This window comes from Pleurodeles waltl, chromosome 7 (genome assembly GCF_031143425.1).
Source record: "Pleurodeles waltl isolate 20211129_DDA chromosome 7, aPleWal1.hap1.20221129, whole genome shotgun sequence".
Taxonomy (NCBI): domain Eukaryota; kingdom Metazoa; phylum Chordata; class Amphibia; order Caudata; family Salamandridae; genus Pleurodeles; species Pleurodeles waltl.
Genome location: NC_090446.1, coordinates 1550034700 through 1550057001, shown reverse-complemented (window position 1 = coordinate 1550057001; position 22302 = coordinate 1550034700). Strand labels below are relative to the sequence as shown.

Sequence of the window (22302 nt, the reverse complement as noted above, 5' to 3'; positions counted from 1 at the left end):
GGCCCCCACCCGAGGATACCCAGAAGACAGGAGTACCTACGCCGGGGACCCAGGTGCAGAGCGGAGAACAGACTCTCTGAAGACTGTGGATGGAGAGGGCCCCCACCCGAGGATACCCAACAGACAGGAGTACCTACGCCGGGGACCCAGGTGCAGAGCAGAGAACGGACTCTCTGAAGACTGTGGATGGAGAGGGCCCCCACCCGAGGATACCCAGAAGACAGCAGTACCTACACCAGGGACCCAGGTGCAGAGCGGAGAAAGGACTCTCTCTCTGAAGACTGTGGATGGAGAGGGCCCCCACCCGAGGATACCCAGAAGACAGGAGTACCTATGCCGGGGACCCAGGTGCAGAGCGGAGAACAGACTCTCTGAAGACTGTGGATGGAGAGGGCCCCCACCCGAGGATACCCAGAAGACAGGAGTACCTACATCAGGGACCCAGGTGCAGAGCGGAGAACGGACTCTCTGAAGACTGTGGATGGAGAGTGTCCCCACCCGAGGATACCCAGAAGACAGCAGTACCTACGCCGGGGACCCAGGTGCAGAGAGGAGAACGGGCTCTCTGAAGACTGTGGATGGAGCGTGCCCCCACCCGAGGATACCCAGAAGACAGGAGTACCTACACCAGGGACCCAGGTGCAGAGCGGAGAACGGACTCTCTGAAGACTGTGGATGGAGAGGGCCCCCACCCAAGGATACCCAGAAGACAGGAGTACCTACACCAGGGACCCAGGTGCAGAGCGGAGAACGGACTCTCTCTGAAGACTGTGGATGGAGAGGGCCCCCACCCGAGGATACCCAGAAGACAGGAGTACCTACGCCGGGGACCCAGGTGCAGAGCGGAGAAGGGACTCTCTGAAGACTGTGGATGGAGAGGGCCCCCACCCGAGGATACCCAGAAGACAGGAGTACCTACACTGGGGACCCAGGTGCAGAGCGGAGAAGGGACTCTCTCTGAAGACTGTGGATGGAGAGTGCCCCCACCCGAGGATACCCAGAAGACAGGAGTACCTACGCCGGGGACCCAGGTGCAGAGGGGAGAAGGGACTCTCTGAAGACTGTTGATGGCGAGTGCCCCCACCCGAGGATACCCAGAAGACAGGAGTACCTACGCCGGGGACCCAGGTGCAGAGGGGAGAAGGGACTCTCTGAAGACTGTGGATGGCGAGTGCCCCCACCCGAGGATACCCAGAAGACAGGAGTACCTACGCCGGGGACCCAGGTGCAGAGCGGAGAACGGACTCTCTCTGAAGACTGTGGATGGAGAGTGCCCCCACCTGAGGATACCCAGAAGACAGGAGTACCTACGCCGGGGACCCAGGTGCAGAGCGGAGAACGGACTCTCTCTGAAGACTGTGGATGGAGAGTGCCCCCACCTGAGGATACCCAGAAGACAGGAGTACCTACACCGGGGACCCAGGTGCAGAGGGGAGAACGGACCCTCTGAACACTGTGGATGGCTCGGATTGTCCAGATGCTATCACGACCCGTGGACCAGGCTGTTGGAACCCAGGGATGGATTCTGGACAATTCTGGACATGGAGGACCTGCAAAGGAAGGGGACAGTGTCAGCACCCTCGGAGGTGCCCAGGTGGTGCAGGTGGCAATGCCCATCCTCCTAGAGGTGAAGTTCCTGCAAGTCGGTGAAGGAAGAAGTCCAGCTGCGGGGTGTGGGGAACTGCAGAGGATCCTAGGAGTCACCTACGAGCTGTCCCTCGACAGTCACTGGATTGCAGGAGGGTCAGTGACCAGCCAGGTCACCAAGAAGCACTGTCAGATGCAAGCAGGAGCTGAAGATGTGTTTGGAGAGTTTTGGGGACCAGCAAAGTCCAGAAAACTCCGCCCTGGAAGGGGGGTTAGGGCTGACACTCGGCATCCAGGAAGGCCAGAAGAAATCATTGGAGCCCCCATGAGTGACCCACAGGCGATGGACACAGGGAGGCCTCAGCAGCACAACAAAGCAGAAGCCCCACGTCACAGGACAGGGGATGATCTTCAAGTTCCCTAGTGCTGGAGGCTGGGGCTTCTTGGCGCCTGAGGATCTCCTGGAGGAAGAGTCAACAAGCATTGGCAAGAGCAACAGTGGCAGTGCACAGGGGTTCTAGTCCAATGGAAGGCCCAAGGGCCCACAGTCTATCACGATGATCAGAAAACAAGCAGGATCCAGAGGAGGCTACAGACTCACCACCCGTGATGCAGAGTCTTTCCGTGTGCATGGGGTAGCAGCCCCCGCCAGCTGTTCGACGTTGTCTTGAGGTGCCTGAGGTGAAGGGAGATTCCTTCTTGCTTCCAGGTGCAAACAGAGTCTTTGTGACACTGGAGGATGCACAGCCTTGGATGTTACAGAATGTTTGGAAGGTCTGGAAATACAATGTTGTTATGGGAGCCTTCCCACCAGAAGCAAATGTTTTTCGGTTCCAAAGCAGACCTACAGCGGTTCCAGAGGTCTGGAGCAGAAGATGTCTTGCACGGAGTTCCTTGTAAAGTCTTGCAAATGAACCTGAGGACCCACCCTTGGGGGAGCCCTTAAGTAATCCCAAAATGGGGTTGGTCACTTTCTGGGATGACCGACCTATCAGAGGGGATCAGGGACGTCATCTACCTGGCCTAACCAATCAGATGCTCCCAGGGGCCTCTGCACATCGTATTGTCAAGGTGGCAGAATCAAGAGGCCACATGGCAGAGCTCTGTGCACCCCCCTAGGGGAGGAGCTGGAAAGGCGGGTGGTCACTCCCCTGTCCTTTGTGTGGTTTCATGCCAGAGCGGGACCCGTGTGTTCCTGAACAGGTACAACCCAGATTATGCAAGGAGAGCACCAAATGTGCCCTTCAAAGCAGTCCTGTGGCACTCAGAGACCACCCCACCGCAGACCTTAGACACCTAATACCCAGGGGGAGGTGGTCACACCTCTACCTTGCAGGAAATCCTTTGTTCTGCCTTCCTTGGCCTGAGCCAGGCTCATCAGCAGGAGGAGGGCAGAACATTGTCTGGGTTCTGCAGCAGCGTGAGGTGGCAGCCAGACCGGGGAACTCAGGCAGAACTGGGGGATCCTCTAAGGAGCCCCCAGAGTACAGGGGATCATGCATCTAGCACTGACATTGGTGTAGTTGCATGATTCCAACATGTTTGATACCAAACATGCCTAGGTTTGAAGAAGCCATTATGTAGTTGGACCACTCATGTTGACCAGTGTCCACTACCTACCTTAAGATGGCTTCCCCGCACTTACAAAGCCCAGGGAATGGAGTCTGGGGATTGTAGGGATACCCTGCCCATGCAAGGGTTCCCTTGCACTTAGGGACATGCACCCTGGCCTTGGGCTAAAGGGCCAACCAGAGGGGTGACTTACAGTGTCTAAGTGCAGTGACCGGGATATAGGGCAAAACTTATATCTGTGGCGAAAGGGTGCATGCACCTTTTCACGCAGGCTCAATGGCGGCCTGCAGAGTTTGCATGGGTCCCATGGGTGGCATAACACATGCTGCAGCCCATTGTACCTGGTGTACCAATGCCCTAAGTATCTAAGTACCATATACTAGGGACTTACACGGGTGCACCAGTATGCCGATTGTGGGTGTGAAAGGTAACCAACATACATTTAAGGAAGAGAGCACGGACACTGGGGTCCTGCTTAGCAGGATCCCAGTGAACTACAGTCGAAAACAGACTGACACCTGGCAAAAAAGTGAGGAGTGCTACAACCAGAACCCAGCTTACTATTCATAAGAGGAACCGAGCCTGCTCTGAAATGCCAGGCACTTGCTACTCTCACCATTGGAGGCAACTGCTTCGACCACCAAAGGGTGCACAAGCCCCATCGGACCTGAAAGAAATTCCGGGGAGGACTGAGGGCCATATTTATACTTTGTTTGCGCAGGATTTGCGTCGTTTTTTTTAACGCAAATCCGACGCAAAACGAACTCCATATTTATACTCTGGCGTTAGACGCGTCTAGCGCCAAAGTTCATGGAGTTTGCGTCATTTTTTTGCGTGGACACCTTCCTTGCGTTAATGATATGCAAGGTAGGCGTTCCCTACTAAAAAATGACTCCGAGGCATGTGCGTCGTATTTATACTCCCGGGCAAAAATGACGCCCGGGAGTGGGAGGGTCAAAAAAAATGACGTCCAGCCGTGTTTGCGTCATTTTTTAACGCCTGCTCAGGGCAGGCGTTAAGGGACCTGTGGGCTCGGAAGGAGCCCAGAGGTGCCCTCCCATGCCCCCAGGGACACCCCCTGCCACCCTTGCCCACCCCAGGAGGACGCCCAAGGATGGAGGGACCCATCCCAGGGAAGTTAAGGTAAGTTCAGGTAAGTATTTTTTTATTTTATTTTTTGTGGCATAGGGGGGCCTGATTTGTGCCCCCCTACATGCCACTATGCCCAATGACCATGCCCAGGGGACATAAGTCCCCTGGGCATGGCCATTGGGCAAGGGGGCATGACTCCTGTCTTTGCTAAGACAGGAGTCATTTCAATGGGGGTTGGGAGTAAAAAAAAAAGGCGCAATTCGGGTTGAGGCGAAAATTTTGCATCAGCCTGACTTGCCCCATTTTTTGACGCCCAAGCTCCATATTCCCCTACGCCGGCGCTGCCTGGTGTGTGTCATTTTTTTTTACGCACACCACTCCACAGCACCGGCTAATGCCGGCTAACGTCATTGAATAAATACGGCGCCCGCATGGCGCTTCAGAATGGCGTTAGCCGGCATTCAATTTTTTGACGCACAACTGCGTTGGCGCAGTTGTGCGTCGAAAAGTATAAATATGGCCCTGAATGTGCACGGGAAGCGTGTTGCACACCTCTCTTCCAACCCCCAGGTCAGGGAGCCCATTCTGAAGGGCGTGGCTGGATGATTCCATCAGGAATGAAGGGAAGCTTCTTAGCAGAAAGCCCAGCCGGGTTCTCAGTGGTATTGTGTTTCTGCTTGGAAGATGTGTGCAAGTCTTCCTGGGAATGTTCTGAATTGGATGATTGCGAGGGAGAGTCCTCTGTGCCCTGGCTCAGCTCATGAGAGAGCCCTGAAGGGCCTGGTGCAGCACAAGCATCATATTCATGGTCCAAAACCTCAGCATGAGCCCCCCCCCCCCTTTGCTAGGAGGACCAGTGCCTCAATACCTCAAGCAGGGGTGGGTCTCTGGAGAGCTTGCCCCCAGGTCTCTCCTCCTAGAGGTTGAGTAAAGGGGTGGAGGGCTTTGATCAATGCCCTGATGACTGAATCCTGCACATGGGTGTCCAGTGACTCCACCAGACGTTCCCTCACCTGGTGATCATATGGGATGTCCACGTACTCTCCATAGGAGTCATCCTGAGAAAAGAAGTGGGCCATAGTGATGGGCAGCGCCAATCCAGGAGCTCTGGAGGCGGTCTTTCAAAGCAGGACGTGGGGGCAGCCCCAGTCAGGTGTAAAATCAGCAGTATTAGCGCAGAGGCCAGCGGGTTAAAAGTGGAGGGGGCCACCTGATAAAACCTCCTTAGGGCAAGGCCCTGCCTTGTTTACTCAGCCATGTCGGGGGTAATAAGGGGAAAAAAGGAGCATATATTTGCACCCCTATCGCCGGCTTGTGAAGTGCTCCAGAGACTACGGGCCTGATTTACAACTCGGCAGACGGGTTACTCCGTCTCAACGGTGACGGATACCTCGTCCGCCGTATTACAAGTTCCATAGACTGTGGGCCTGATTTACAACTCGGCGGACGGGTTACTCCATCACAACGGTGACGGATACCTCGTCCGCCGTATTACAAGTTCCATAGACTATGGGCCTGATTTACAACTCGGAGGATGGGTTACTCCATCACAATGGTGACGGATACCCCGTCCGCCGTGTTACAAGTTCCATAGACTATGGGCCTGATTTACAACTCGGCGGACGGGTTACTCCATCACAACGGTGACGGATACCTCGTCCGCCGTATTACAAGTTCCATAGACTACGGGCCTGATTTACAACTCGGCGGACGGGTTACTCCATCACAATGGTGACGGATACCTCGTCCGCCATATTACAAGTTCCATAGACTAGGGCCTGATCTAGATCTCTGCGGACGGGTTACTCCATCACAACGGTGACGGATACCCTGTCCGCCGTATTACAAGTTCCATAGACTACGGGCCTGATTTACAACTCGGCGGACGGGTTACTTTGTCATAACGGTGATGGACCTCGTCCGCCGTATTACAAGTTCCATCGACTATGGGCCTGATTTAGATCTCGGCGGACGGGTTACTCCGTCACAACGGTGACGGATACCCCGTCCGCCGTATTACAAGTTCCATAGACTAGGGCCTGATTTAGATTTCGGTGGATGGGTTACTCTGTCACAACGGTGACGGATACCTCGTCCGCCGTATTACAAGTTCCATAGACTATGGGCCTGATTTACAACTCGGCGGACGGGTTACTCCGTCACAATGGTGACGGATACCCCGTCCGCCGTATTACAAGTTCCATAGACTACGGGCCTGATTTACAACTCGGCGGACGGGTTACTCCATCACAATGGTGACGGATACCCCGTCCACCGTATTACAAGTCCCAGAGACTATGGGCCTGATTTCTGCGGACGGGTTACTCCGTCACAATGAGGAGAAATATCCCGTCCACCAAAATCTAATCCCATAGGACATAATGGGGGTCATTCTGACCTCGGCGGTAAAAGGCCCTTACCGCCGGTCAGAAGTCCGCCATTCTACCGCCGCGGCCGCGGTAAACCGCCACGGTCATTCTGACCACCAACTGTGAAACCGCCAACAATCCGACATCCAAGGAAGGCCGCCTCATCAGCGGGCCGCGGAAAACTGGAGATGACCAAACCTCCACCGTCACGCCAACACAAACACGCCCATGCCATTCTGACCCACGAATCCACGCGGCGGTCTTTCAACCGCGGTATTCCATTGGCGGTACACACCGCCACGCTCAAAATACACACACAGCTCCAAAACACAGCCACATTGGACAATTTGAAATACACACACCTGACACACATACAAACAACACTCCCACACATCCAATCAACTATAAAACACACACCCACATCACCCACAAACCCCCACTAGTTGGAAATCGGAGAGAAGGCGAGAGAGATAGAGATAGAGAGAGCGAGCACAGCAATAGAAAACCCCAACACACACAGGAACCCAACTTCATCACCCACACCACATCTACGCACACATCACCACATATCACCACGCACATCACCACAAACACCACCCCACACCTCATCCACACCACCCCAAAGACACCCCAGGTTCTCGGACCAAGAACTCAGGGTCATGGTGGAGGAAATTATAAGGGTTGAGCCCCAGCTCTTCGGCACACAGGTGCAGCACACCACTATAGCAAGGAAGGCTGAGCTATGGCAAAGGATCGTAGACAGGGTCAACGCTGTGGGACAGCATCCCAGAAATCGGGAAGATATCAGAAAGCGATGGAACGACCTACGGGGGAAGGTGCGCTCGATGGTGTCGCGACACAACATCGCTGTGCAGAAGACTGGCGGCGGACCCCCACCCACTCCACCCCAATTCACAGCATGGGAGCAAGAGGTGGTAAACATCCTGCATCCTGATGGCCTCGCTGGAGTACACGGAGGAATGGACTCTGGTAAGTCGAATCTCAACTACTTCACCCCCCCCAACCACCAGCATGCCAACCCCCCCCCCTCACCCCCAATCTCAACCCCCCAGCACACAACCTCCCTGCCAATGTCTCACCAGCACAACCCACCCTAAACAACACCAACCCCTGAATGCCAACACAAACCATAGACAGCCACCACCAAAGCATGACCATTGCACATACCCATACACCCCCCCCCCCACCACCCTCACAACACCTCGGACAAGGGAATGCCAGCACTGGGGGCCAAGGGCACTCAAAATGCACGCCATGGCACACACCGAAACAATAACCATACTCCTTTACCCCTGCAGGGCCCGAACGCCAACACACCGCCACGGAGGGTCCAGATTTGTCCATCCCACCCCCAGAACAGGCCCCCAGCGAGGACAGCAGCTCTGTCGACCTAGAACCTGATGACCAGCCCGGACCATCGGGGACCTCTGGACAGTCGGTTCCCCACACACAGACACAGGCCACAGCAGACCCAACCCCCTCTGGGAACACAAGCACAGCTCCCACCCAGCGGACCCATGCCTCTGTCTCGCGGACGCGTCAATCAGCGGTGTGTCCGCCACTACAGGGCACCCAGGCTGACCCAACACCCCAACAACAACAGGGACCTGGGGGCAGTGGTAGTGGGCACACCGTCCAGGGGACAGAGGCCCGGGGAAACAGGGCAACTGGGAGGGCTGCTGTGCGACAGGGGGGGGAGGACAGGCCCAGGGAACCGACTCTCCAAGAGGCCCTCACCACCATCATGGGAGCATACCATCACTCCCAGGAGACGATGGCGACGGTACTGGCCAGGTTCACCGAGATCCAGGCACAGCAGGAGGAACGGTACATGGGGTTCAGCAATGAACTCAGGAACATCGCTACCGCTATGGGGACCATAGTCCAGGCCCTCAACCGTATAGAAACCACAATGCGGGACCATGTGGCACCACAAAGGGCCCCTGTCACTAGCCAGGAACAGCCTACCACCTCCGCCGGCGCTAGTGGTCAGGAGGCCCCCACAGAACAACGGCCCACCAGAACCCCACCTCCTGCTGAAGAACAACCACCCCGCAAGAGGAGCCTGAGATCTCAAAGGAAGACAGAGTAGGATGCCAAGACCCCCGCCAGCCTAATATCCCCCCGGATGTCATTCCACTGTCCCACAGTGTCACCCTGTCCAACCTTGAACTGCCCCTGCTCCATCCTTCCACAGGCATATGGACAATGCACCTGTGCGACCGAGAACTGGACTCTGCCATGGACATAACTCCACCCTCACCCATCACCGTTTTAATATCATGTACCAATATCTAGCACTAAAAATAAATCACTCATTGCACTGAAATCATTCTGGAGTCAGCCTGTATTATTTACAAATGTTTAACACATTACTGATCAATAATGTTCTGTTATTTATGTGATGACAACATACCGATCTCAATAAGCATTAGTCCATGGGCTAACCAAGCAGAAGTCCCGCAGTGGGTCATACAGCACTGAAAAGGGAAGGGAAAATCAAACATCAGTTTAAAAGAACTGGGGGGAAAAACACAAAGTAAAGATGCAGGGGGCTTTCAGTAAATGTTAAATGGCGTGGGTGATTCCTACCTGTGTGCTACTGAAAATACTGTTGGATAACTCTGTCCCTGTTGTCTGGGTCGTCCTCTTCGTCTTCCTCCTCTTCACTCTCCGCAGGCTCCACAGCTGCTTCAACACCACCATCTGGACCATCCTCCTGCAGGAAAGGCACCTGACGTCGCAATGCCAGATTGTGAAGCATACAGCAGGCCACGATGATCTGGCACACCTTCTTTGGTGAGTACATCAGGGATCCCCCTGTCATATGCAGGCACCTAAACCTGGCCTTCAGGAGGCCAAAGGTTCTTTCTATGATCCTCCTAGTTCGCCCATGGGCCTCATTGTACCGTTCCTCTGCCCTGGTCCGGGGATTCCTCACTGGGGTCAATAGCCAAGGCAGGTTGAGGTAACCAGAGTCACCAATTAGCCACACACGTTGTCTCTGTAGCTGTTCCATCACATAAGGGATGCTGCTATTTCGCATCACATACGCGTCATGCACTGACCCAGGGAACTTGGCATTCACATGGGAGATGTACTGGTCAGCCAAACAGACCACCTGGACGTTCATCGAATGGTAACTGTTTCTGTACACCTGCTCATCGTCTTTTAGGGGTACTAAAGCCACATGGGTCCCATCAATGGCACCAATTATGTTGGGGATATGTCCAAGGGCATAAAAATCACCCTTCACAGTGGCCAAATCAACCTCCTCAGGGAATACAATGTAGCGCCGCATGTGTTTCGTCAGGGCAGACAACACTCTAGACAAGATTTTTGAAAACATAGGCTGAGACATTGCAGATGACATGGCCACTGTTGTCTGGAATGAGCCACTTGCCAAAAAATGGAGGACTGACAGAACCTGCACTAGAGGGGGAATTCCTGTGGGTTGGCGGATGGGGGACATCAGGGCTGGCTCCAGCTGGGCACACAGTTCATGTATAGTGGCACGGTCAAGTCGGTATCGTAGTATGATATGGCGTTCTTCCATTGTCGACAGGTCCACCAGCGGTCGGTACACGCGAGGATTCATCCTTCTCCTCGCAAGTCCCAGCGGACGGTGCCTAGGAAGGACAGCATGGAGCACAGAGTCAAGCAAATCACAGGTACGTTCACCACTGCATGCATAGCACACGATTATCTATGTATTGAAAGGCGTGTATGTGTGGCAATGCAAGGCCTAGGCCTGTGTGACGCAGTACAAATTATGCCATGTGGGCCCTTGAAATGGCGGCTGCCTGACCTGTGAAGTGGGACAATGGGATGTGAGGTCAATGCGCTGGCGTGGCACACCGTGGCGGTAGGCGGTCGAAGACCGCTATACGAAGCCGCATTGGCTAACATTGAAGCCTATGGGTTTCAGGAGCCAATGACGATGTGCGCCGGCGGTCGCGGTACGCACCACTGCGGTACGCACCGCCGCGGGCGTGACCGCCATTTTCTATCTGCTTAATCACTCGAGACCTGATCATCCACAGGAGAGGACCTATACTGCAAGTGCTGCTGTGACCTCGGTCTGGAAGTGACAATGGCTGCTGCGACTGGGGAAAGGGCCCCTGCCTTCACTTCTGAAGAGTTGGAGAAGCTCGTGGATGGGGTCCTCCCCCAGTATGCGTTACTCTACGGTCCTCCAGACCAACAGGTGAGTACACCGGGTGCACATGGAATGGGCGATGCCTGTGTGGAGTGGGGTGGATGTAAGTTGGTGGGGTGGGGGGCGAATGAGGAGTGCAACGCACGACAGATGAGAGCATGTGCCATATGGCAAGGTTGGGGAGGGGGGGCCAATCGCATCTAACATGCAGAAAAATTATGATTTTTCCTTCCCACCCTGTACATGTCAAATAGGTCAGCGCCCATCAGAAAGTGGACATTTGGCGTGCCATCGCCAAGGAAGTCCGGGCCCTGGGGTCCACAACAGACGGGGCACCCACTGCCGCAAGAGGTGGGAGGACATCCGCTGCGGGACCAGGAAGACCGCCGAGTCACTGCTGGGGATGGCCTCCCAACCTAGGAGGGGTGCCAGTCGTACCCTGACCCCCCTGATGCCCGGATCCTGGCGGTGGCCTACCCTGATTTGTATGGGCGCTTGAGGACATCACAGCAGACACAAGGGGGTGAGTATCAACACATTCTGCTATCTCTCTGCGCAGTGGAGGCGTCTGGGTGGGGGAGGAGGGTTGTGGGTGACATTAGGCCAGGGCGCTTTTTGTAGTGTAGTCCTCTCCTTTAGGCATGGCCCTGTGCTCCCGGCCCCCACCTCTGTAGGGTGACAAGTACAGCTATCGATAGTCCAGCATCACACATGTACGCCTTTGTCGTCTCTAGACCTGTTGTCCTAGTCAGAAGTACTGAGTAGTGTACCCCGAATGCGCGGCTTAGTGCATGAGGCTCCTGTGTCTGTCCTCTCCGCCAACGGTGTTGACATTGCATGCACTCAACCTGGTCTTCGTTTTTCTCCCCCCACCCTTCTTCTTCATCTTCTTGTGCATGTGTGCATTAGCATCATCAGGCGGTGGAGAATTGGCATCGGAGCACGAGGGAGCTGCAAGTCACAAGGCCCCGGTGGGACCAGGAACAGACACCGAGGGCACCAGTGATCCGGAGGGCGAGGGGAGCACCACAACGGGGACCAGTGGTGACACCAGCGACAGCGACACGTCCTCGGATGGGAGCTCCCTAGCGGTGGCGGCAACATCCGGGCCCCCCGCCTCTACAGGTACAGCCGCCACCCAGCGCACCAGCCCCGCCCTCCCAGCAGCCCCTCAGCCTACGCTCCGTGCCCGCTCGCCCAGGAAGGCGGGCGTCTCCTTCGCCCCAGGCACCTCAGCCCCTGCCCCTGTTACCCCTGCTGCCCTCATTGAGGATGTCATTGACCTCCTGAGGACCATCATTGTTGGGCAGACTACCCTTTTGAATGCCATCCAGGGGGTAGAAAGGGAGGTGCATCGGAGCAATGCCTACCTGGAGGGCATTCATTCGGGTCAGGCTGCCCATCAACGAGCGTTCACTGCTCTGGCCTCAGCACTGACGGCAGCCATTGTCCCTGTTTCCAGCCTCCCTCTTCTTACTGCCTCCAGCCTGTCTCTGTCTCCTGTTCCTCAGCCTATCCCATCCACACCATCAGACCAGCCTGCACACACCTCAACACCCAAGGGCAGCTCATCCAGACACAAGCACCACAGAACCCACAAGCATTCACCCAAGCAACACCCAGATGCAGACATTCCAACAGTCACTACCACCTCTGTGTCCCCCTCCTCCTCGTCTCCCTCCTCCCTCCCTGTGTCGTCTACACTCACACCTGCATGCACCCCAACATCAGCCAGTGCTTCCATCACCAGCACACCCTCCAGTCCAGTCCGCACACGTGCAGTCACCACCCCCACTACCATTTACACGTCCCCTGTGTCCTCTCCCACTGTGTCTGTCACCCCCTCTTCCAAGACACACAAACGCAGGCAGACACCCACCCAACAGCCATCCACCTCACGACAGCCTCCAGCACAAGCACCTGCACCCAAAGACAGCACACCTGACTCTCCTACAACCACATCCTCTTCCTCCACTCCCATCACCACTTCTCCTACCTTTTACCTTGGTCCTAAGAAAGTTTTCCTCGCTAATCTTGACCTCTTTCCCTCCACTGACCCACCCCCTCCATCTGCAAAGAGTCCCAAGAGCACCTCAGCCACCACCAGCCCAGCTTCGAGTGTCACTGTGGTGCATGGGTTCTGGAGTCCACCCTTTGCCAGCAGTGACACTTCATTCAGCAGCAAGGGGACAGCCAGCCCCCCACCAGGCAAGAGGACCCGGAAACTAAAGGGCCGCCGTGAGAGGACTGACACGGCTGCCCCCAAGGAGCCAAGTTCGCCCACTTCACCAGCCACAACAGCTAGGGGAGGCAAGGGCCCGAGAGCCCCATCTAAGGAGCGAAAGGGCAGCAGGGCGGAGAAGTCAGCCAGCAGGAGCGCGGAGCAGGAGGGGCCCACAAGCCCCATCCCGGGTGTTAGGGAGAACACCAAAGGGCCCAGGTCTCCGTCACCGAAGGGTCCAGCAACAGCACGGTCGGGGGGCGACTGAGCAGGGAGTCCAGGCCAGGTCTGGCTCCCTTGACTTACTGGACGAGCACCGCTGAAGAGGGCCCCGCCGTGCAGAAGAGCACCGCTGAAGAGGGCCCCGCCGTGCAGAAGAGCACCGCTGAAGAGGGCCCCGCCGTGCAGAAGAGCACCGTTGAACATGGCCCCGCCGTGCAGAAGAGCACCGCTGAACAGGGCCCCGCCGTGCAGAAGAGCACCGCTGAAGAGGGCCCCGCCGTGCAGAAGAGCACCGCTGAACAGGGCCCCGGCGTGCAGAAGAGCACCGCTGAAGAGGGCCCCGCCGTGCAGAAGAGCACCGCTGAACAGGGCCCCGCCGTGCAGAAGAGCACCGCTGAACAGGGCCCCGCCGTGCAGAAGAGCACCGCTGAACAGGGCCCCGCCGTGCAGAAGAGCACCGCTGAACAGGGCCCCGCCGTGCAGAAGAGCACCGCTGAACAGGGCCCCGCCGTGCAGAAGAGCACCGCTGAACAGGGCCCCGCCGTGAAGAAGAGCACCGCTGAACAGGGCCCGCCGTGCAGAAGAGCACCGCTGAACAGGGCCCCGCCGTGCAGAAGAGCACCGCTGAACAGGGCCCCGCCGTGCAGAAGAGCACCGCTGAACAGGGCCCCGCCGTCTCAAGCACCACTCCGCTGTGCCCTTCCTGTCAAGCACCGCTCTGCTGGGCCCCGCCGTCTCAAGCACCGCTCCGCTGGGCCCCGCCGTCTCAAGCACCGCTCCGCTGGGCCCTTCCTGTCAAGCACCGCTCCGCTGGGCCCTTCCTGTCAAGCACCGCTCCGCTGGGCCCCGCCGTCTCAAGCACCGCTCCGCTGGGCCCCGCCGTCTCAAGCACCGCTCCGCTGGGCCCCGCTGTCTCAAGCACCGCTCCGCTGGGCCCTTCCTGTCAAGCACCGCTCCGCTGGGCCCCGCCGTCTCAAGCACCGCTCCGCTGGGCCCTTCCTGTCAAGCACCGCTCCGCTGGGCCCCGCCGTCTCAAGCACCGCTCCGCTGGGCCCCGCCGTCTCAAGCACCGCTCCGCTGGGCCCTTCCTGTCAAGCACCGCTCCGCTGGGCCCCGCCGTCTCAAGCACCGCTCCGCTGGGCCCTTCCTGTCAAGCACCGCTCCGCTGGGCCCCGCCGTCTCAAGCACCGCTCCGCTGGGCCCTTCCTGTCAAGCACCGCTCCGCTGGGCCCTTCCTGTCAAGCACCGCTCCGCTGGGCCCCGTCGTCTCAAGCACCGCTCCGCTGGACCCTTCCTGTCAAGCTCCGCTGGGCCCCGCCGTCTCAAGCACCGCTCCGCTGGGCCCTTCCTGTCAAGCACCGCTCCGCTGGGCCCCGCCGTCTCAAGCACCGCTCCGCTGGGCCCTTCCTGTCAAGCACCGCTCCGCTGGGCCCCGCCGTCTCAAGCACCGCTCCGCTGGGCCCCGCCGTCTCAAGCACCGCTCCGCTGGGCCCTTCCTGTCAAGCACCGCTCCGCTGGGCCCCGCCGTCTCAAGCACCGCTCCGCTGGGCCCTTCCTGTCAAGCACCGCTCCGCTGGGCCCCGCCGTCTCAAGCACCGCTCCGCTGGGCCCTTCCTGTCAAGCACCACTCCGCTGGGCCTTTCCTGTCAAGCACCGCTCCGCTGGGCCCCGCCGTCTCAAGCACCGCTCCGCTGGGCCCTTCCTGTCAAGCTCCGCTGGGCCCCGCCGTCTCAAGCACCGCTCCGCTGGGCCCTTCCTGTCAAGCACCGCTCCGCTGGGCCCCGCCGTCTCAAGCAACGCTCTGTTGGGCCCTGCCGTCTCAAGCACCGCTCCGCTGGGCCCTTCCTGTCAAGCACCGCTCCGCTGCCGCTTTATCACCGACCGCACACATGCACAAGAAGATGAAGAAGAAGGGTGTGAGGAGAAAAACGAAGACCAGGTTGAGTGCATGCACTACGCCGCGCATTCGGGGTACACTACTCAGTACTCCTGACTAGGACAACAGGTCTAGAGACGACAAACGCGCACATGTGTGATGCTGGACCATCAATAGCTGTACTTGTCACCCTACAGAGGTGGGGGCCGGGAGCACAGGGCCATGCCTAAGGGAGGGGACTACACTACAGAAAGCGCCCTGGCCTAATGTCACCCACAGCCCTCCTCCCCCACCCAGACGCCTCCACTGCGCAGAAAGATAGGAGAATGTGCTGATACTCACCCCCTTGTGTCTGCTGTGATGTCCTCAAGCGCCCATCCAAATCAGGGTAGGCCACCGCCAGGATCCGGGACATCAGGGGGGTCATGGTACGACTGGCACCCCTCCTAGGTTGGGAGGCCATCCCCAGCAGTGACTCGGCGGTCTTCCTGGTCCCGCGGCGGATGTCCACCCACCTCTTGCGGCAGTGGGTGCCCCGTCTGTTGTGGACCCCCAGGGCCCGGACTTCCTTGGCGATGGCACGCCAAATGTCCACTTTCTGATGGGTGCTGACCTATTTGACATGTACAAGGTGGGAAGGAAACATTCATCAATGAACTGCATGTTAGATGTGATTGCCCCCCCCTCACCAACTTTGCCAAATGGCACATGCTCTCATCTGTTGTGCGTTGCACTCCTCATTCGCCCCCCACCCCACCAACTTACATCCACCCCACTCCACACAGGCATCGCCCATTCCATGTGCACCCGGTGTACTTACCTGTTGGTCTGGAGGACCGTAGAGTAACGCATACTGGGGGAGGACCCCATCCACGAGCTTCTCCAACTCTTCAGACGTGAAGGCAGGGGCCCTTTCCCCAGTCGCAGCAGCCATTGTCACTTCCAGACCGAGGTCACAGCAGCACTTGCAGTATAGGTCCTCTCCTGTGGATGATCAGGTCTCGAGTGATTAATCAGCTAGAAAATGGCGGTCACGCCCGCGGCGGTGCGTACCACGGTGGTGCGTACCGCGACCGCCGGCGCACATCCTCATTGGCTCCTGAAACCCATAGGCTTCAATGTTAACCAATGCGGCTTCGTATAGCGGTCTTCAACCGCCTACCGCCACGGTGCGCCACGCCAGCGCATTGACCTCACATCCCATTGTCCCACTTCACAGGTCAGGCAGCCGCCATTTCAAGGGCCCACATGGCATAATTTGTACTGCGTCACACAGGCCTAGGCCTTGCATTGCCACACATACACGCCTTTCAATACATAGATAACCGTGTGCTATGCAAGCTGTGGTGAACGTACCTGTGATTTGCTTGTCTCTGTGCTCCATGTTGTCCTTCCTAAGCACCGTCCGCTGGGACTTGCGAGGAGAAGGATGAATCCTTGCGTGTACCGACCGCTGGTGGACCTGTCGACAATGGAAGAACGCCACATCATACTACGATACCGACTTGACCGTGCCACTATACATGAACTGTGTGCCCAGCTGGAGCCAGCCCTGATGTCCCCCATCCGCCAACCCACAGGAATTCCCCCTCTGGTGAAGGTTCTGTCAGTCCTCCATTTTCTTGCAAGTGGCTCATTCCAGACGACAGTGGCCATGTCATCTGGAATGTCTCAGCCCATGTTTTCAAAAGTTTTGTCTAGAGTGTTGTCTGCCCTGACGAAACACATGCGGAGTTACATTCTATTCCCTGAGGAGGTTGATTTGGCCACTGTGAAGGGTGATTTTTATGCCCTTGGACATATTCCCAACATAATTGGTGCCATTGATGGGACCCATGTGGCCTTAGTACCCCCAAAAGACGATGAGCAGGTGTACAGAAACAGGAAAAATTATCATTCTATGAACGTCCAGGTGGTCTGTTTGGCTGACCAGTACATCTCCCATGTAAATGCCAAGTTCCCTGGTTCAGTGCATGACGCGTATGTGATGCGTAATAGCAGCATCCCTTATGTGATGGAACAGCTACAGGGACAATGTGTGTGGCTAATAGGTGACTCTGGTTACCCCAACCTGCCTTGGCTATTGACCCCAGTGAGGAATCCCCGGACCAGGGCTGAGGAACGGTACAATGAGGCCCATGGGCGAACTAGGAGGATCATAGAAAGGACCTTTGGCCTCCTGAAGGCCAGGTTTAGGTGCCTGCATATGACAGGGGGATCCCTGATGTACTCACCAAAGAAGGTGTGCCAGATCATCGTGGCCTGCTGTATGCTTCACAATCTGGCATTGCGACGTCAGGTGCCTTTCCTGCAGGAGGATGGTCCAGATGGTGGTGTTGAAGCAGCTGTGGAGCCTGCGGAGAGTGAAGAGGAGGAAGACTCAGAGGACGACACAGACAACAGGGACAGAGTTATCCAACAGTATTTTCAGTAGCACACAGGTAAGAATCGCCCACGCCATTTTACATTTACTTGAAGACTCCTGCATCTCAACTTTGTCTATTTCCCCCCAGTTCTTTTAAACTGATGTTTGATTTTCCCTTCCCTTTTCAGTGCTGTATGACCCACTGCGTGACTTCTGGTTGGTTAGCCCATGGACTAATGCTTATTGACATCGGTATGTTTTCAACACAAAGTTAACCGAACATAATTGATCTGTAATGTGTTATACATTTGTAAATAATACAGGCTGACTCCTGATTGATTTCAGTGCAATGAGTGATTTATTTGTAGTGCTAGATAATGGTACATGATATTATCACGGTGATGGGTGGGGGTGGAGTAATGTCCATGGCAGAGTCCAGTTCTCAGTCTCACAGGTGCATTGTCCATATGCCTGTGGAAGGATGGAGCAGGGGCAGTTCAAGGTTGGACAGGGTGGCAATGTGGGACAGTGGGATGACTTCAGGGGGTATCTCATGCTGGCGGGGGTCTTGACATCCTACTCTGTCTATTTTTTTGATCTCAGGCTCCTCTTGCGGGGTGGTTGTTCTTCAGCAGGAGGTGGGGTTCTGGTGGCCTGTCGTTGTGGTGGGGCCTCCTGTCCATTAGCGCCGGCAGAGGTGGTAGGCTGTTCCTGGTCCGGGCTAGTGACAGGGGCCCTGTGTGGTGCCACATGGTCCCGCAACGTGTCTTCTATACGGTTCAGGGCCTGGACTATGCTCCCCATAGCGGTAGAGATGTTGGTGAGTTGATTGCTGAACCCCATGTAGCGTTCCTCCTGCTGTGCCTGGATCTCCTGGAACCTGGCCAGTACCGTCGCCATCGTCTCTTGGGAGTGGTGGTAGGCTGCCATGATGGTGGTGAGGGCCTCTTGGAGAGTGGGTTCCCTGGGCCTCTCCTCCCCCCCGTCGCACAGCAGCCCTCCGAGTTGCCCGGTTTCCCCCGGCCTCTGTCCCCTGGACGGTGTGCCCACTACCACTGCCCCCAGGTCCCTGTTGTTGTTGGGGTGGTGGGTTAGCCTGGGTGCCCTGTAGTGGCAGACACACTGCTGATTGACCTGTCCTAGAGACAGAGGCATGGGCCCGCTGGGTGGGAGCTGTGCTGTTGTTCCCAGAGGGGGTTGGGTCTGGTGTGGCCTGTGTCTGTGTGTGGGGAACCGACTGTCCAGAGGTCCCCGATGGTCCGGGCTGGTCATCAGGTTCTAGGTCGACAGAGCTGCTGTCATCACTGGGGGCCTCTTCCGGGGGTGGGATGGACATTTCTGGACCCTCCTGACCGGTGTGTTGGCGTTCGGGTCCTGCATGGGGTAAGAGAGTATGGTTATTGTTTCTGTGTGTGCTATTGCGTGCGATTTATGGGTGCCCTTGTCCCCCAGTGCTGCCATTCCCTTGGGGGAGGTGTTGTGAGGGTGTTTTGGGGGGAGGGGTTATGTGCAGTGGTCATGCTTAGGTGATGGGTGTCCATAGTTTGTGGTGGCATGCAGGGGTTGGTGTTGGGTGGGTTGTGCTGGAGAGACATTCTCAGGGAGGATGTGTGATGGGGGCTTGGGGGTGAGGGTGGTGGTGGGGGTTAGCATGCTGGGGGGGGGTGAAGTAGTTGAGATTGTACTTACCAGAGTCCATTCCTCCGTGTACTCCAGCGAGGCCATCAGGATGCAGGATGTTTAGTACCTCTTGCTCCCATGCTGTGAATTCGGGTGGAGTGGGTGGGGGTCCCTGTGAGCCGAAGAGCTGGGGTTCAACTCTTATAATTTCCTCCACCATGACCCGGAGTTCTTGGTCCGAAAAGCGTGGGTGCCTTTGGGGTGCCATGGGGTGGTGTGGATGAGGTGTGGGGTGGTGTATGTGGTGATGAGTGTGTTGGTGTGTGGTGCTTTGTGCTTCTATGTGGTGTGTGTGATGGTGTAGTGTGCCTCTGTGTGATGTAGCTCTCTATTCTGTGATGTGTCTCTCTCTCCTTCGTCTCTGATCTTTGGTCGTAGGGGTTTGTGGGTGATGTGGGTGTGTGTTTTATATTGTGTTGGGTATGTGGGAGTGGTGTGTGTATGTGTTTCAGGTGTGTGTATTTCAAAATGTCCAATGTGGCTGTGTGTTGGTGCTGGGTGTGTATTTTGAGCGCGGCGGTGTGTACCGCCAATGGACTACCGCGGTTGAAAGACCGCCGCGTGGATTTGTGGGTCAGAATGACATGGGCGTGTTTCTGTTGGCGTGGCGGTGGAGGTTTGGTCATCTCCAGTTTACCACTGGCCGCTGATGTGGCGGCCTGCTGTGGATGTCGGATTTTTGGAGGTTTGTCCGTTGTGGGTCAGAATGACCGTGGCGGTTTACCGCGGACGCGGCGGTAGAATGGCGGACTTCTGACCGGCGGTAAGGGCCTTTTACCGCCGAGGTCAGAATGACCCCCTTAATAACAAATGTGCTGTAGAATGCATTGTTTTTGCCATTTGTCCCAAAATGTTTTCGGGAGGAAACCCCCAAGCACCCTTGTAGTGGTCAGGCTCACCCGCTGTGCACCCTATGGGGGCTGGTCTGACAGTATTTGCCAGGGCTGCTTTGGGTTCCCAGTCCGGACCTAGGGGTCGAACGCGTGAGGTACAGCAGAAGGGCCCTATGTTAGGGGGCCCATGCCTGTCGTCTCACGTCAGGGGTCTCACATATGGGATTCCACACCTGGGGTCTCACGGATGGGGTCCATGCCTGGGGTTCCATGCCTTGTGTCTCACATCAGGGATCCCATGCCTGGGGTCTCATGTCAGAGGTCCCACCTCTGGGGTCTCACACCTGGCGTCTCACATCAGGGGTCTCACATATGGGATTCCACACCTGGGCTCTCACGTCAGTGGTCCCGCGCCTGGGGTCCCACGTCAGGGGTCTCACACCTGGGGTCTCACGTCAGGGATACCACGCCTGAAGTCCCACGCCATGGGTCCCACGCCTGGTATCTCACATCATGGGTCCTGCGTCTGGGATCTCACATCAGGGATCCAACGCCTGGTGGTTTCATGTCAGAGGTCCCATGTCTGGGGTTTCACGTCTGGGGTCCCACGCCTGAAGTCTCACAGAAGGGGTCCCACACATGGGGTCTCATGTCAGAGGTCCCACGCCTGGAGTCTTATGTCAGGGGTCCCTCACCTGGAGTCTCATGTCAGGGGTCTCACAACTGGGGTCTCATGTCAGGGGTCCCATGCCTGGGGTCTCACGTCTGGGGTCTCGCGTCTGGGGTCTCATGTCAGGGGTCCCACACCTGGGGTCTCATGTCAGGGGTCCCACAACTGGGGTCTCACGGCAGAGATCCCACGCCTGGGGTTACACGTCGGGGGTCTCACATATGGGCATTCCTGGCTCCAGACTTTCTTTGGACCAGAGGTCAAACAGGATTACTTTAGATGCCATCCCAGAGTCATTGGATGATCATCCAACTACTGTAGAAGTCATTTTCACATTATCAGACATCATCAAGCTCTTGAAGTCATCAGCAAAGTTTAGAAACTTAAGCCTGATGATTCGAGGATGAGTTGAAAATGAGTATCTGATGACTTCCCAAGGTGTGACTATTCCTAATGACTTCAGGAGAATTAAAAAATGACTATGTGATGAAGTTAAAAGGTGTGACTTTCCTGATAACTTCAGGATGATTTCAGAATGAGTACCTAATGACTTCCCAAGGTGTGACTATTACTGATGACTTCAGGAGGATTAAAGAATGAGTATCTGATTACTTCATAAGATCCAATGGGTTTTTAGTTGATTTGAATATATATATCTAAAACTCTACAAGCATCATTTCTTTCTAACATGCAGTGCTTAATTTGTGCTTGTTGTTTCAGATGCGGAGCACCGGCACTTACGTTTGAGGGCCGGCGCCTATTTTTCTACCTCAAGCAGTGACTGCGAGTAAAAGACACACATGGGAAAGACGGGGGAAGAGAAAAACGAAAAGGCGTCACAATGGGAGAAAGCAGAAATCTGCAAGAGTGAGCTGAAGGGACAGAGAGTGTCTTTAAATGGATTGAAGAGGCTCGAGATGGCTTCAGGATTACGCTGCCTCGGTATTCCGCGTTCACACATTTCATTGCAGCAGCCGCGTGTTTAGGAGGAGCGCTTTGTGGACTGGCACATTTTTATTTACAAATTAAGCACTGCTAATATGTTTTGAGAATGATTTGTTGATTACCCCAAGAATACACCCACTATTTTGGTTTCATTTTTTGTAAGAAAGTCCCAGCCTGCGGTGTGATTTTAGAAATATTTGCTGATTACTACTCAGTGAACACTATTTAGGCATTAAAAGAGTTTTCTTTAAATGCAAATTAGCATACAGTGGGCTTCATAAGACATGTAAGAACACTCACAGGTAAATATGTTTGAGCTTATGTACATCATTTTATTTTAATAATCAGTATTAACAAGTATATTGTGATAAAATGTTTAAAACATGTTAGTTTGGATTCCAATTGATCAATTGTAGGTAGGGCCAATGGGATTAGGCAGCAATAGAGTATGAAATTATTGTGAAGTATTTTCTAAACCAGGCAGCTGGGATATCCAAATTATGAATTCAAAGAATGCAAACTATACTGCACATTCTGTGAAATGTAGCCACGTAATATTTTAACAAGGGGTTGCAGACTCGGGCAACTTGAAACTTTACATGCTTTTTTAACTGTGTAAAGTGCAGTACTTGAACGTAAAAAAAAATGGCAGCTTCAGTGAAATTCTGCAGCAGTGAGAAGCCATTCCTG

At 55.8% G+C, this 22302-nt stretch overlaps 1 long non-coding RNA gene across 1 annotated transcript in view; it reads left to right on the top strand.

Moving 5' to 3' along the window:
- Positions 1-21870, top strand: part of LOC138246688 (uncharacterized) — a 28218-nt gene extending 6348 nt beyond the window's left edge. Inside the window, exon 2 of the long non-coding RNA XR_011194333.1 lies at positions 21388-21870. This is a non-coding gene — a long non-coding RNA (uncharacterized lncRNA). The remainder of the gene's footprint in view (positions 1-21387) is intronic.
- Positions 21871-22302: the final 432 nt, after the last annotated feature.